Source organism: Mastomys coucha, unplaced genomic scaffold (genome assembly GCF_008632895.1).
Source record: "Mastomys coucha isolate ucsf_1 unplaced genomic scaffold, UCSF_Mcou_1 pScaffold18, whole genome shotgun sequence".
Classification (NCBI taxonomy): domain Eukaryota; kingdom Metazoa; phylum Chordata; class Mammalia; order Rodentia; family Muridae; genus Mastomys; species Mastomys coucha.
Genome location: NW_022196900.1, coordinates 99002599 through 99017149, shown reverse-complemented (window position 1 = coordinate 99017149; position 14551 = coordinate 99002599). Strand labels below are relative to the sequence as shown.

General features: G+C 47.5%; 1 protein-coding gene across 3 annotated transcripts in view; it reads left to right on the top strand.

Annotated features, from left to right (window-relative positions):
- Kazn (kazrin, periplakin interacting protein) overlaps positions 1-14551 on the top strand; it is a 375063-nt gene that overhangs the window by 47200 nt on the left and 313312 nt on the right. The gene's annotated exons all lie outside the window — the stretch shown is intronic.

Below are 14551 nucleotides of genomic sequence, written 5' to 3'. Positions count from 1 at the left end.
GATAAAAGGGCATCACAATTTTGTTTTCAAATGTGTTTAAGAACCTGTTATTAAATCAGAATTAAACCCAAGTCCCAGAGACGCAGCTCTGTGACTACCGGGAGATAATCTTGGTAATGCGATTAGCTGGAGCAAGAGGGAGAGGAAGACAAAGCAGCAAGCCGTGCAAGGGACTCTGCGGGGGGCCACTGAGTCACAGCTACTTGATTGGCCCAAAAGACAATGAGACCATGACCTTCAATGGCTGATCACTAGGTACTGTGCGGTGTACACCCACATTTCTTTCTGTCTACCCAACAAGGTGGATTCTATTGGACACACTCACACATACACACACAGATGCCCTGATGTCACAAAGCCAATTGAAGCAGGGACGGGGGCAGAGGGGGAAGTTGGGGTGCGTTGTCCTCCTGTTCTGCTCTCACCTGTTACTGTTTCTGCCACACACACCCTCTCTCTGGACGTGAAGGGAGAGGTGCTCAGATGCACAAGACAAATTGATTGGAAGAGTTTTGTTCACCAGCAGTTCCCACCCCATCTAGCAGGGAGCTAGCCCAGCAGCGGTTATTGATGCCCAGGGGCTGACCATCGAGGACCTGTGAGTGAGCCTGGTCTTCCTCTGTTCTAGTATACTGTCCCTCAAGCCTACAGCCACGTCTTCATGGAGTAGCAGTTGTGCCTTCTTGCAAGAGCCCCTCATATTGGCCTTGCTAGATACCCCTCCCAGCCATCGGCCTGAAGTCCTGTCTGCTCTAAGTGTTCGTGTAAGGTCTCAAAGAGGCTTGAGTATGTAGACTGGGGAGGGTACATGGAGGAGGAAAGCCAACCTCTATGCCAGTACATCTGCACGGGGAAATCACGGGGGTTGGGGGGCGGGGGAGTCAATCATGTTTCTTTAAGCAACCTTTCATTATTGCTCTGTGAGAAAGCCTGGTAAACGTACTGGTTTCTTTGGGGTAAACTGTGGTAGAATTTTACTTTGGTTTATCTTTGTAACCTCATGAAGCAAGCATAGACATTATTTATATCTTCCCAGGGAAGGAGCTCTTGCAACATTCTTCTCAGTGACACATCTCTTTTATTCATTTATTCCAAGATTCCTTTCTTTTCACTTTGAGTGGATGTATGTTTGCCTGCTTGTAGGTATGAGTGCCAAGTGGTGTGTGTGTGTGTATGTGTGTACATGTGTTTGTGTGTGTGCATATGTGTGTGCATGTGTGTACATGTGTTTGTGTGTGTGTGCATGTTTGTGTGTGTGTGTGTGTGTGTGTGTGTGCATGTGAATGTAAGTGGAAGACAGAAGAGGGCATTGGATTATCTGGAGCTGGAGTTACAGACACTTGCAAGCAGCCTTATAGGTGTGGGAACAAAACCCAGATCCTCTGAAAGAGCAGCAAGTGCCCATCTCTCCATCGCTCGTGCTACTGTTTACACATATAAAAAGCAGGACCATGGATCGGAAAGTCTGTGGCAGACACATCCTCTAGGACACCACGCCTCTGCCAGCAGTTTCCAAGTAGCTGATTAAAGGGTTGAAAAGTGTGTAGCCTTCTCCATAGTGGCTCTCACTTTAATGTTGCAGACTCAACAAGAGAGAGGATGCTTGTTCTCCTCACATGTAGATGGGGAAACTGAGGCACTGAGAGGACTCTCAAGCCTGAGAGAAGGGGTGCTTTTCAGTACTACTGATCTGGCACTGGGCATAGGTGATGGAGACATCTAATTCCTCAATGATCTCATCTGGGCTTCGTCTGCCCTCAAAGCCCACTTTAGCTGCCCATTTCACCCTAGGCTGTCTCCAGAGGCAATGTGACCCTGCAGGCAACTGAGTGTTGCTCTGGTAAAAAGCAACAGCTGAGTAGGTGGTTCTATCCATTATAGATCAGCATCTCTCTGCATGACCCCCACAGCATTCCTGAGAGCCCTGGTACAGGAGGATGGTCACACAGACACAGGAATGGGACTTGGCGCTCACTGTGCGAGCACTTTGTTATCTCCCAGCTGAGTGGCCTTTTCCTGTGACTGTGACTGATACCCGGCATCATCCTGTCCACTGCACAGTCTTTCCATCCCATGCAGTTGCTTGCCATCAAAAGAGTGACGTTACTGACTCCGCAGGTAGTCTGAGTGGTGGGTAAGTTATACAACAGTTTCATTTCCCATCAATATGAATTATTTAAATGCTATACATTTAGATTTGCTATCATGAAGCTTGATGTCTCAAGAGTCAACCTCCAAGTGCTTCCGAGGGTGGGAATGGGGTGGGAGGTGGGGGATGGTGTTATTGAAGGTGTTGGCTCTGGGCAGCTGCCAGGCCTGGAAGCAAAGTCAAACCCTCTCATGGCATCTGCTTTTCTTATGAAAACTGAAAGGGTTGACCATCTCTCCCTCAGTGGAAGATGCTATTAGAAATGGCTGTAGAGGTCAAGGAGGTGGCCCAGTAAATAAAGCACTTGATGCTCAAACCTAAGGGCCTGGGTTCCATCCCGAACACCCATGGGCTGGTAATGAACTACCATACATTGAATGGCTTAAACAAGGGTAACCACTCTCAATTCTGCAAGGCACAAACACAGAAGCAAGGCTTCCCCAGAGGCATGCTTCCTCAGAAAGCTAGTGGGGAAGAGCCTTCCTGTCTCATGCAACTTCTGGTGGCTGCTCATGTTCCTCGGGTTCCAGCTGTACCTCTCCTATCTCTGCCTCTGTCTCTACATGGCTTCTCCTCACAGTCTCTGCCTGCGTCTTCTCTGCATCTCTCAGAAGGATACTAGCCATTGGAGTAAATCCCTGGAAGATGTTATCTCAAGAATCTCCCCCGTCGGGATTCTTAATGATATTGACAAAGACATTCCCAAGGAAAGTCAAGTCCAGAGATTCCAGGTGCACAGGGATGGGGGTGCTGTGTAGCCCTCCATGGATATTTGGTGCACCCTCCAGCTATGACACTCCAGGACAGATGAGGAAAGCCCTTGCAACCTCTGGAACTAGAACATTCTCTGGCATCCGCGGTACACTTAGTCTCTAGCTCTTCTTGTGTAAGTGCGTATCGTATACACGTGCATGTATTTGAGTGTGCTCATGTGCACAGTGCAGGCATGTACACACATGGAGGACATAGACTGAGGTCTGATATCTTCCTCTCCCACTCTTCCAGCCTCTCCACTATTTTGTTTTGAGACAGGGTCCCTCCCTGAACCTGGAGCTCACCAATAGCAGGCTAGCTGCTAGACACCAGTCTCCTCCTCCAAAGCCTTAAGATTACAGGCATATATCACCATGCCCAGCTTATGATTATATTGCTATTATTATTATTAATGGTGGGTATGTGTGTACCACACCATACAAGTGGAGGCCAGAGGACAACTTTGTGGTATGTGTTCTTTCTTCTACTTTTATTTAGATACATAAATAAATTTCCACGATGAAGCTCAGGTCACCAAGCTTGTGTGGCAAGTTCCTCTACTCATTGATCCATCATCCTGGCCTTATGTCCGGCTCTTTTAACATGTGTTCTGGGAGTCAAACTCAGGTCCTCGTGCTTGTACACCAAGTTCTTATGTAACAGAGCCATCCCTCCAGGCTCTCTTTAGTGTTTTTTTGAAGTCCTGGCCTGTCAGGGGATCTGAATCAATCCACTGGAGACAGGAGATGGCAAGTTTGGCCCAAGCCCAGTTTGTCTTGGCACACAGAAGTCAGGGAAATGGTGGTTTTAAAAAGACACATTGGAGGCCATGTCCTTCTTCAACCTTGTGTCCCAGTTATACCTTTGTAGGTCTGAGCTCATGCATGACCCAGGGACGTGGAAGAGTGTGTCTTTTCCAGGCAGTCCTGCTGGGTTTTATCTGAGCCAAACATCTGATGCTGTCTGCAGGCGACTTTCACTTCAGGTTGTAATTGTTCCGAGGTAAAGAGAGCAGAGGCATGGGGGACAGGGCTCCTGGATGGATGTTCCCACTGGGAACTGTCAAAGCGCACTGTCCTCAAGTTGCTCTTGGTAACCATGGCTACAGATAAGCATGGTGTATGCAGATGAGCCCTCAAAAAAATAAATAAATAAAAACAGAAAGCGAAAGGAAGGAGATCTCGTTTCCAGATTAGGACCCATTCTACACAAGCCTTAGTGATCAAATTACTCCTCCAAACCGGACTAGAACAAAGCGCTGTCTACGTTTCCCACCACCAGATCCAGCGACTCCATTTTCTTTAGAAAATGCCATCCTTCAGGCTGAAGTCACAGGAATGTGCTCTGATGTGACCTGATTTTGTAAATAAACTCCTTAGTCAACTAGAAAGGAAAGGGGTGGAGGAGAATTCAAACCCCCAAGGGGCTCAGGAGCCATATATACAAAACACAATACAGCTTATCAGAGCTGTATTGAATAAAAACACTCATGCCTGCCCCATTCACTCCGTCCCATCTATAAGAAACTAGCATTCTGCCACAGAAGCATCTGGAACTTTCTGGTGACCATTCTGTACCTTGACCATCCAGTTATTATAGCTGCCTAACGTGACAAGCCCTTCCAGTTCCCCATGACCTCAGAGCCTTATGGTGAGGCGTGGTTTCTTTACTTGGCATTTGAAATGAAGAGGAGCTGTTTCCTGCCCTTTACTTCCTTCTACTGTGTTTTCAGGGATCCTCATCCTAGGACCTAGGACTCCCCTACAAATTGCAGGAAGCTGCCCAGAGACCCAAACTACCATACCTCCCTTTCCTGAGTCTTAGAGAGAGCACAAGAAACTACTGAACATGGGTGACCCTGACCTCAGGCAGCGGAGCAGTTGACCTAGGAGGCCACCCTTGACTGAGCCCTTCAGATCTCAGGGAGCCATAGCAACTATTCTTGCTCTCTGCACAGCTGGGCTCACTTCCTTTCAGTTCATGTGGTGCTATCCCACAGTGTACACTGGGTGATGGTAGCCTCATGTGGTTCCCACAAGGACCCAGGTGAAGCCCCATATTACAAACGGAGAAGCTGAGCCTCAAGTCCCAAAGGAACCTTCAAAGTCAGGCAACCCTGAAGGCTTTTCTTCTGGGCGAGCTATTCCCATTTTTCCTCCTGCAGACTTATGAGAACTCTTCACTTCTTGTCTCCTCTTTGTAAAGCAGGAAGTGTCCCCTCCTCTTTCTGGCCACAATGATGCTTCATTAAGCATCTATCTATAGCTGCCTCCTTGAAGCAAGGTAAAGGAAGTAGATGCGGTGTAATTCCCACAGCAAACACCATCTTCCCTTCTTTAACAGGAATCACAGAGTTCTTATTTTCTTAAATCCTGGGAACAGAGTGGTTGTGTGCTGACAGCCTCTGATACTGGTGCTGCTGACCCTGGATATACACACAAATGAAGTTTGGAGCTTGAAAACACCCGGCCAGGCAGTGGTGGTGCATGCATTTAGTCCCAGCACTTTGGAGGCAGAGGCAGGCAGATTTCTGAGTTCGAGGCCAGCCTGGTCTGCAGAGTGAGTTCCAGAACAGCCAGGGCTACACAGAGAAACCCTGTCTCAAAAAACAGAAAGAAAAGAAAAAAAGAAAAGAAAAGAAAAAAGAAAGAAAAAGAAAAGAAATTCTCTCCTGAATCCGTTTACGGAGTGGAAATTATACAAAGATTCAGAGACCCTCACACTCCCAATATTTGTCATGACAGTGGACAAAGGGTGATTTCTGAAAGTTTTAGTTTATTCATATAAACATCTTTTTTAAAATTCACTTTACATATAAACGTCTATTAACCTATTGCTACCCAGCAGTTTCTTCTCTTGCCTGAGAAGTTGTAAAGTCAGAATGGAGAGCAGTCTTTGTCTTTAGGATGAAGAGCCTTACCTGGAGTGTAGCCACCATCCACTCCACTCCAACATGGGAGGCCATTCTTCTCTTCCTCCAGGACAGGTTTGGCTAGGAGCTTCAGTCTGTGTAGGAGACACATAACAGTTCACAACCTTGGGTATTTTGAGTGGACAACATGATCCCTGCAGGTTGCTGGTTGTCTCATGTTGGAAACAGATATGGCTTGGGTTTAGGGAACAAATGGCTTGTTGGGTGCAGTGTTAGTGAAATGAGAGAGATGGGATTGCCCATATTCACCCTTAGGATACCTGGGCTTAGCCAGCCTGGGGAACGGCTGAGCTCAGAGGGGCTTCAAGGAGAACCCTGCCTAAGTCACAACAAGCTAGACCCTGCACTCCTGCTGGACCCGTCCTTGGCTGGGCTGCCTTGAGAAGAACAGAATGGAGCAATGTCTCACTCTCCTTTCCCCCTATCTAGCAGAATCCAGGGCTTTTCAGGCTGAGGCAGGCTGCTCCCCGCAGGATCTTTGGCAAGTTCTGGAAACACTTTGGTCATCGTAACCTGGCAGCTGCCAATGGTTTCTGGTGAGAAGAGCCAGGGGTGCGGGAGAGCTTAGCTGGCATCCTTACAGCAAGTTGATAATGTCCCACGGGAAGGACTCTCAGACTCTGTTCACAGTGTCAATGCTACAAAAACCTTCTCCAGCCTCTTTGGATGGATCTGAAGCTTGGACGATCTGCCCTTCACCGTGGAGCCTTCTCCTAACAGAAATCGTTGGTTATGGTTTGAATGTAAAGTTGACCTCTCTCCAGGCTCATATGTTTGAATGATTGCTTGACTCTGTTTAAGGAGGATATGGATCACTTAGGAATTGAAGGGAGTGTGGCACTGGGTGTGAGGTATATTATGGGTTGTATCCTGATCTCAGTTTGTGCCAAGCTCTCTTTGCTTCCTGATCCTCCAGAATATCAGCACATCACCCACCATCATGCCCTGCCCACCATTTCCCTTCAAATCATGAGTCAGAATGAATCCTTTCTCCCTTAAGAAGTCCTTGTCAGGCATTTGGTCACAGTGATGTTGGAAGAACTAATATACTGTTCTTGATATGCTTGTTTGGAAATAGTCTGACTTTTCCAGAGTGTCACCAATCTGTTAGCCTTTGGACATATCCAATCTATAGACCACAGGGCAGGTATATCCCAGAAGAACTATGAATGAGGTCCAACATATTTGTAAATGACAGCATCATAGTATAATGGTTGTACACCCCTGTGAGGTGACCCAGAAGTATACATCTGTCTTCAAGAGATGACAGTCAACTTGAGAAGCCATCTAGATAAACTCAAAAGTGGCCATATATAACATTGCTTCTTTCTGGACTGCCACCCCCTTGAGTATTGGACTACAGGGTGCTTGCTTTAACTATCAAGTGCTCTTTCTCTCTCTGTCCTCCTCCCATTTACACACACACACACACACACACACACACACACACACACACACACTTCAAATAGGCAAGAACTTAGGCTCTCTAAGCCAGTAGTTTCCAGCCTTCCTAACTCTGCCACCCTGTACTACAGTTCTTCATATTGTAGTGACCCCCAATTATAAAATTATCTCATTGATACTTCATAACTATAATTTTGCTACTGTTGTGACTCCTAATGTAAATATCTGATGTGTAGTATATCTGATATACAGCACTCGAAGGGGTCGTGACCCACAGGTTGAGAACTGCTGCTAAGCACCACAGGCCTCCCAGTTGAAGACAGCACTCTAATTTAAACATTGATGCTTCTAAAACCCGGAGAAGTTACCCTTCACCATATCATGTTCTGGTGGGTAACATGTATTACGGCTTGAATGTAAAATGCCCCCACAGGGTCAACTGTTTGTATGCCAGGTTCCCAGTATGCAGCACCAGCCAGTTTTGAGCGACTGGAACCCTAAGAGACAGGCATAGCTGTAGGAGGTAGATGACCTTAGCTCACGAGCTTTATTGATTATAACATGACTCTAGTTTGGGGCTGATTTTTGAAGCATCTGGAAGCTTTGTAGGCACGGATCATTGAACCCCACACTAATTTTAGCTCCAAGAGGTTTGAAAAAATGAGGAGAGGTATAACAAGATGGTATTTGGTTTTGGTGATGGTGGTAGTGGTGGTGGTGATGGTGTGTGTGTGTGTGTGTGTGTGTGTGTGTGTGTGTGTGTATGTGTGTGTGTGTGTGTGTAGTGATGCTTGTGCTGTGGTGTGTATATGTGAAGGTCAGAGGATAATTTTGGTAATCCTTTTCTTTCTTTCCACCTGGTATTGAACTCAAGTCATCAAGGTTGGTGGCAAATGCCTTTACCCACTGAGCCATCTCACTGGCCCCTATAATTTGTATTTTTAATGAGTACCCTGGTTATGCTCGTACTGCTGGCCTGATTGCCCCGTCAAAAGCTAACGTTCAAGGATGGTAGAGTGCACAGTACCATCTGCAGAGCTTGGAAAATTTAAAGAATGCTGTGTGGACTTACCCACTGGATTCTAGTTCAGTAGATGGGGAGATGGCCCAGTGATTCTGAGGCATGCTGGGAAGCTTAAGAACCAAGCCTCTAGCAGTCCGGTAACAGGGTAGAACAGTTGTTTTCCAATGTGCCCTGCAGAGTCATCCACTCTTACCGAAACCCAAGGGCTGATTGAGCCAGCCTGGCCCAGGGCCAGAGAATCTGTGTTTCTAGCAGGTTCCCAGGGATACAGCTACAGATGTAGCTCAGTGGGTAGAGCGCTCGCCTAGAAAACATGAAGCACCATAGGGTCAGTCTCCAGTCCTGCCTAAACCGCATGTGTGGTGTAATCCCAGCACCCAGGAGATGAAGGCAGGACCAAATGTGTTGCATAATCCCAGCACCCAGGAGATGAAGGTGGGACTGCACATGTGATGTAATCCTAGCACCCAGGAGATGAAGGCAGGATGGTCAGACAGTCAAGGTCATCTCAGGGACACAGGAACCATATTTTGATAGGAAGAGATACACCAGCAGTGCTCAGCCAGGGCTGTTTTTTGCCCAGACCTGGCAAACATTTGGCAAAATTGAGGACATTCTCAGCTACTACAGGTAGAGTCTGGAAGGGCCACTAGCATCTCATAGCTAAACACCCACCATACGCAGCAGAAACAATGAACGAACTCATCAGAAATTGCCTGTCTCTGAGATGGGGAAGTTCTTCTATGGAAAAGGCATTGATAAGCTAGCCAAGCACCGAAAGGGAGCCAGGCTGGTCAGCACAGGCTTCCCAGGATCACTGAGATGCAGCCGGTCAGCCCATAGTATGTTTCACACTGATCCAGAAGTCTGATAACTACTGAGGCCTCGCCCTTCTCCTGACACCTCCTGTCCTTTGATTTCATTCTTTATCTGTAGCTCATGCTGCCGGCCAAATGCATGTTCTGTTTCCATGTCTTGTGTTCTGTGTCCCATACTAGAATGTAGGCTCCAGATTTCTGTTTGCTTGTGTCATCTCCTCCACATGGACAACTAGACTGGCAGTTTTCAACCTGTGGGTCGCAAACCCCTAGGGTTTGAATGGTTCTTTCACAGGGGTCCTATACCAACTATCCTGTATACCAGATATTTACATTACAGTAGGAAATTTTCAGTTATGAGATAGCAACAAAAATAATGTTATGATTGAGGTCGCTACAACATGAGGAACTGTGTTAAAGGGTCGCATCATTGGGGAGGTTGAGAATGGCTGATCTAGGCAATGCTTGGCATAAGTAGATGCTCAGCAGAGTCGTTAGATGGGTCTGCAGAGATGCTCTTAATGCTTAAGAGCACTTACTGCTCCTGCAGAAGATGACGGCTTGGTTCCCAGCACCCACACATCTGTACATTTGTCTGTTAACATTTGTTTGTAACTCTAGTCCTGGAGGATCGATCCTATGCTCTCTCTTCTAGCCTCTGTGGGCATGTGGTGTACTAGCTAACAAACATGCAGGCAAAACGCTCAAACTCATTAAATAAATATTGCCTTAAGTTTTTAGATGAGGGCAGGCAAGATGACTGATCAGGTGAGGTCCCCTGCTGTCAAATATGATAACCTGAATTCCATCACTGGGCTACACTGTAGTCAAGAAGAATGACAAAAACCACTTCTCAAATTATCCCCCCCACCCCACTTGTAAATGAATATTGCAGACTTCTGCTGCGCATGCTCCCCGCACACACCTTACATGCCATGGGATGTAGCCGCTGCTCATTTTTCTTCCCTGTCACCTATTCAGAGAAGGACAGTCATTTCCTCTAATAGACAAGGGGCCTCTGCTTTCCTTGAGGACTATTCAAGTATCCTAATTTCAGGATATCACAGAGAGAATTGAAAACGAAAATAAATGTCCACATTTCTCTTCTTTAATTCGCTGCTTTTTCTTGTCCTCTTCTCCCTCCACCTCATTTCCATCCAGAAAGTTCTTGCCCTGTATTTTCTGAAAATTAGAAAATCAGACCCTTAATTTGCGTGTCTGCAAGTGTTGGTGAGGGAGCCGGGGAGCACAGATTCAAAGCAGCCCTGTCAGAACACTCCAGTCTGCCATTAGCGTGGGTCTTGCTCTCTTTGGAGAGGGGAGTGATGCCAGAATGTTCTCTAATTATCCCCCCCCACCTTCCGTTCCTACAGAGCCTGGAAGAGCTGAGAAACCATCAGCTTCGCCTGAGAACCAGGAGGTCTTATTTGGGGGAGACTTGTGTCCCTCCACCCCAGGGTCGGGACAGTGTTGTCAGAACCTGTCTGATTCAGGGGAAGCTAGAGAGGTCCGGACCTCATCCCTGGCTGGTTGGGAACAAAAGCCTGTGCACTACGCAGCAAGCCGTCTCTCCACAGTGTGGTGTGCTTCTTGTGTTCACTCTCCCTACTCCAGTGTCCCCTGCCCAGTGCGCTGAGCCAGGCTGTGGCATCGATGGGTTATTAAGGCAGGGAGCGAAGGGGACACTCTTGAATGTGGTTTGGTCCAAACCCTCTCTTGAGACAGGTCGCTCTTTAAACTGGCTCTTTCTTGGAAAAACTCCAGGCCGAAGATGTATACAATCAGTCATTTAAGGTCCTGCCTGAAGACACCTTTAAGAGCTCCCCCAGTACACACAGCCCACCAACCACAGCGCCTTGAAGATCTATTGTCTGTATCCAGGTGCTCTGGATCAGATGGGAATGGCATTCTGGCAAGTCAAGCAACAGAGAATTTGTCAAAGGCTATTTATTGGGAATTTCCATGGTGTACATGAGGCATCGGAGGGAACCTGTGATCCAGTGGGCAAGTGGCGGGACACCAGTGATGTCAATGCGACCTTAGAATGGATGGAGTGACTGGACTTGTACCCCAGATCTTCCCAGTGCATCTCTCCCAGCCACAATCACCTTCCTTAGAGCCCAGCTTAGACACTATCTGCAGCGGAGGCCAGAGAAAGAATCCTATTTCCAATTGGGAAACACGTATGCTTAAAGACAAAGAATTCTGGAAATGTCCAGTGTTCAGCCTGACCATGAAGAACTACTGATGGTTCCCTGCCTCTCAGATATCAGAGTGGCCCTGATGATCTTGAAGGGATATTCCTCCCCAGCAGCCTGGATCTCAGGGTTATTGAGACACATGAAGGCATGATGTTATCTTCCTGTAATCCATCTTCAGCCCCCATTGGGGAAGAACCAAATCACCATGTGCCTACAGCTCATCTTTCTACAAAAGAGACCCGGACTTCATGCGAACTGTCCCTCTGGGGCATCCAGGGAGTGCTGGATGATGACCTGAGTTTGGATTTCCAGCATTCACATGAAGATGGGATACAATAGCCTAGTTCTGTAACCCAGTGCTAAGGGAGCAGAGGCAAGCAGATTCGTGGGACTCCCAGGCTAGCTCTTGCTAAATCAATGGACTCCAGATTCAGTGAGCAGTCCTGTCTCAAAAAAAAAGTATAATGAAGAGCAACTGAGGAAGACACCCAGTGTCTACCTCTAGCCCGTCCTTACTACATACACACAGAATAGCAGATGCCCAACAGCTCCCCTTGATTCTCTACATTGTGAGGAGTGGGATGTTTGGAGAAGAGATAGGGACCGTAAAAGGTTTTTTACTCTTCCTATGGCTATCACAGGCAGTAATGAGCTGAGATGGGGTTTGTAAAGCCCTGCTTCCACTCTTGGGATTAAAGAGTGAGTCCTACTAATGAAGGCTAGATCCTGTGAATTCTTGATCATGGCTACAAGCCCCTGCACAGTTCCCTGGATCTAAGCAATGCTTCCAAGCTGTCAAAATTGACCAAGAACTCACCCAGGAGACTAGCCTTGGCCCTTGCTGGCTTGTGGGGTAGGAGTGGAATCCAGGAATTCTGAGAGGTGATGACAGGCTCCAAGGGAGATCCTGGTGATGACAGGTACCCACCCTGAGTTCTAGGGGTGCTTCCCCAGAGTTCTCCCTAGGAAGGGTTGGAAATCAGCTTTTCAATGACATCATACAGAGAGGAAGACACTCTCTGGCCTCCGAATTATCAAGGGGACCCCTGGAGCCTGTTTCGTCCTGGAAGAGAGATGAGGAAGTAGCCAGCCGCGCTTTTTTTTTTCTCAAGATCTCTGCTGGTTTCTCAAAGAACTGCTAAGTGGTTACAGGAAACTGTAATGGCTGAAAACTAAATGTTGGACAAGGGAGTAGAGGACAGATCCTGGCAGGAGTAACCCCAGGACTCCTGATATCTGATACGAGTTTGTCCTTCATAGAGGATATATATAGGTGACTTGTCATAGACTCTGGAGACCCTGGGCTGGCAGGGAAGGGGAATGGTGCTTACCATTGCTACTCTGATGGACACAGGCTGTGTGACTCCAGTAGGTCCCTTCCCCCTTTCTGACTCAGTCCATCATGTACTCCTAGAGGGGCTGACCGCAGGGCCAGTGGACCCCAGTCATTCATCAAAGCGTAGCTGAAGCCTTCTCTCTCTGCCTGGCCCTCAGCACAGCTCCAGGATTGTCACAGGAGACAGAAGGCGGGCACTGACCTTGCCTTTTTAAGTCACGTCACCAAGTGACCCCAAGTGTATAGTGATAGACTGGATCGTGGTCACAGTGGTCACCGAGGTCCCCACTGGGAGATAGATGCAGTTATTTCACAGACTTGGGGCTTTACAGAGTTGGTAAAGCCACTCCCCTGCTCATATTCAGATATTAAATTTATTCGGGTGTGGTGATGCCAAAAGATCAGGAGCCAGTTACCAGTGAGTAGAGGGTAGCGCACCCCTACAATTGCAGGAAGACGATGAATTTGGAGCCAGCCTAGGCTACGTAGTCAGTACAAGGCCAGCTTTGGGCCAAAAGACCAAGAAAAAGAATGAACAGCTCAGTCAGGGCTGGCCATACCATTGTAGGGCCTAGAGTTGATCTCCAGAACCCACATAAAAGTGGCCAGAGAAGCAAACCCAGGCCCTCTGCAAGAGCAGCCAGTTAGTTGTTCCTAACCACCAAGCCACACCCTCAGCCACTGGAATGGTATCTTTATCATCCTTATCAAAACATCGGGCTTGAAAATTCCTGTTTCCCTCCCTGGCCACCCCAGCCCCTTCCCCGCCCCCTAAGAGAATCACTGTTCTGTAGTCTATCTTCCGGTGTCATTTGCCTCATTGGGAACATCACGCACATGGGTCCTACACTGTCTGTGCCTCCCTTCCAGGCTACTTTGGCTCTGCAGAATTATTTTGAGACCCATCCAAGTGGCTGTGCTTCTGAAGTGTGTTCATTTTTGTAGCCAAAGACTATTAAAGCATATGGCTTGACCACAGTTTGCTTTTTCCTTTTGAGGTTGATGGACATTTGGACTGGTTCCAGTTGGGACCCTGTCTGAAAAGCTGCCTCAGACATGTGTGTGCATGTCTTGTTGTGGGTATACTAGCCTTGCTTCTGAGTAAATAGCTAAGACCTCTTGGCTGGGTTGCCTGGGTGACCCACTGTCACAAGTCCGGCACCGGCATGTCAGAAGCCCTTAAGTGACCCACTCCCCACTGAGCCTCTCCAGCCCCAAATCCTGCCATATCAGTGCAGATCTAAAGTAGCATTTGATATTGTTATATTTGTTTAAACTATGAGAACATACACATAACAAAATTCGCTACCGTGAATAATATATGGCATGTGCCTATAATTCCAACACTCAGAATGGAGAAACCAGAGGATTACTGGTTTGAAGCCAACCTGTGTTACATTGTTACATAATGAAACTGTGTCATAAAAAACAAACAACAACAAAAACAAAAACAAAATAAGTTTAAGAGCCCAGAGAGGTGGTTCAGCGGTTATGAGCACTAGTTGCTCCTGCAGAGGACTCTGGTTCAATTTCCGGCACCCACATAATGGCTCACAACCATCAGTAACTCCAGCCCCAGGAGATCAAAGGCCTCTTCTGGCTTCCCAGGGCACCAGGCAGATATGGGGTATACATACATATTTGCAAGCAAAACATACATATGTGTAAAATAAATAAATATATACAATATCGAAAAGCAAAAGGAAGTTTAAAACCCACAACGAGGCGACCTGTCTTGGTCACATTCACATGTACCATTCACAGCTGGAGTTCCTGTCATGGAGCTGTCACCATCATCATCTTTTCCAGCTTCTCAAACTGAAAGTCTCCCTCCTTGCCCCCAGCACCTCCAGCAGCCACCACCCAGCTCACCTCAGTGCCTCCAGCAGCCATCCCCCACCGCCCTACCCCCCTCACCCCAGCGCCTACAGCAG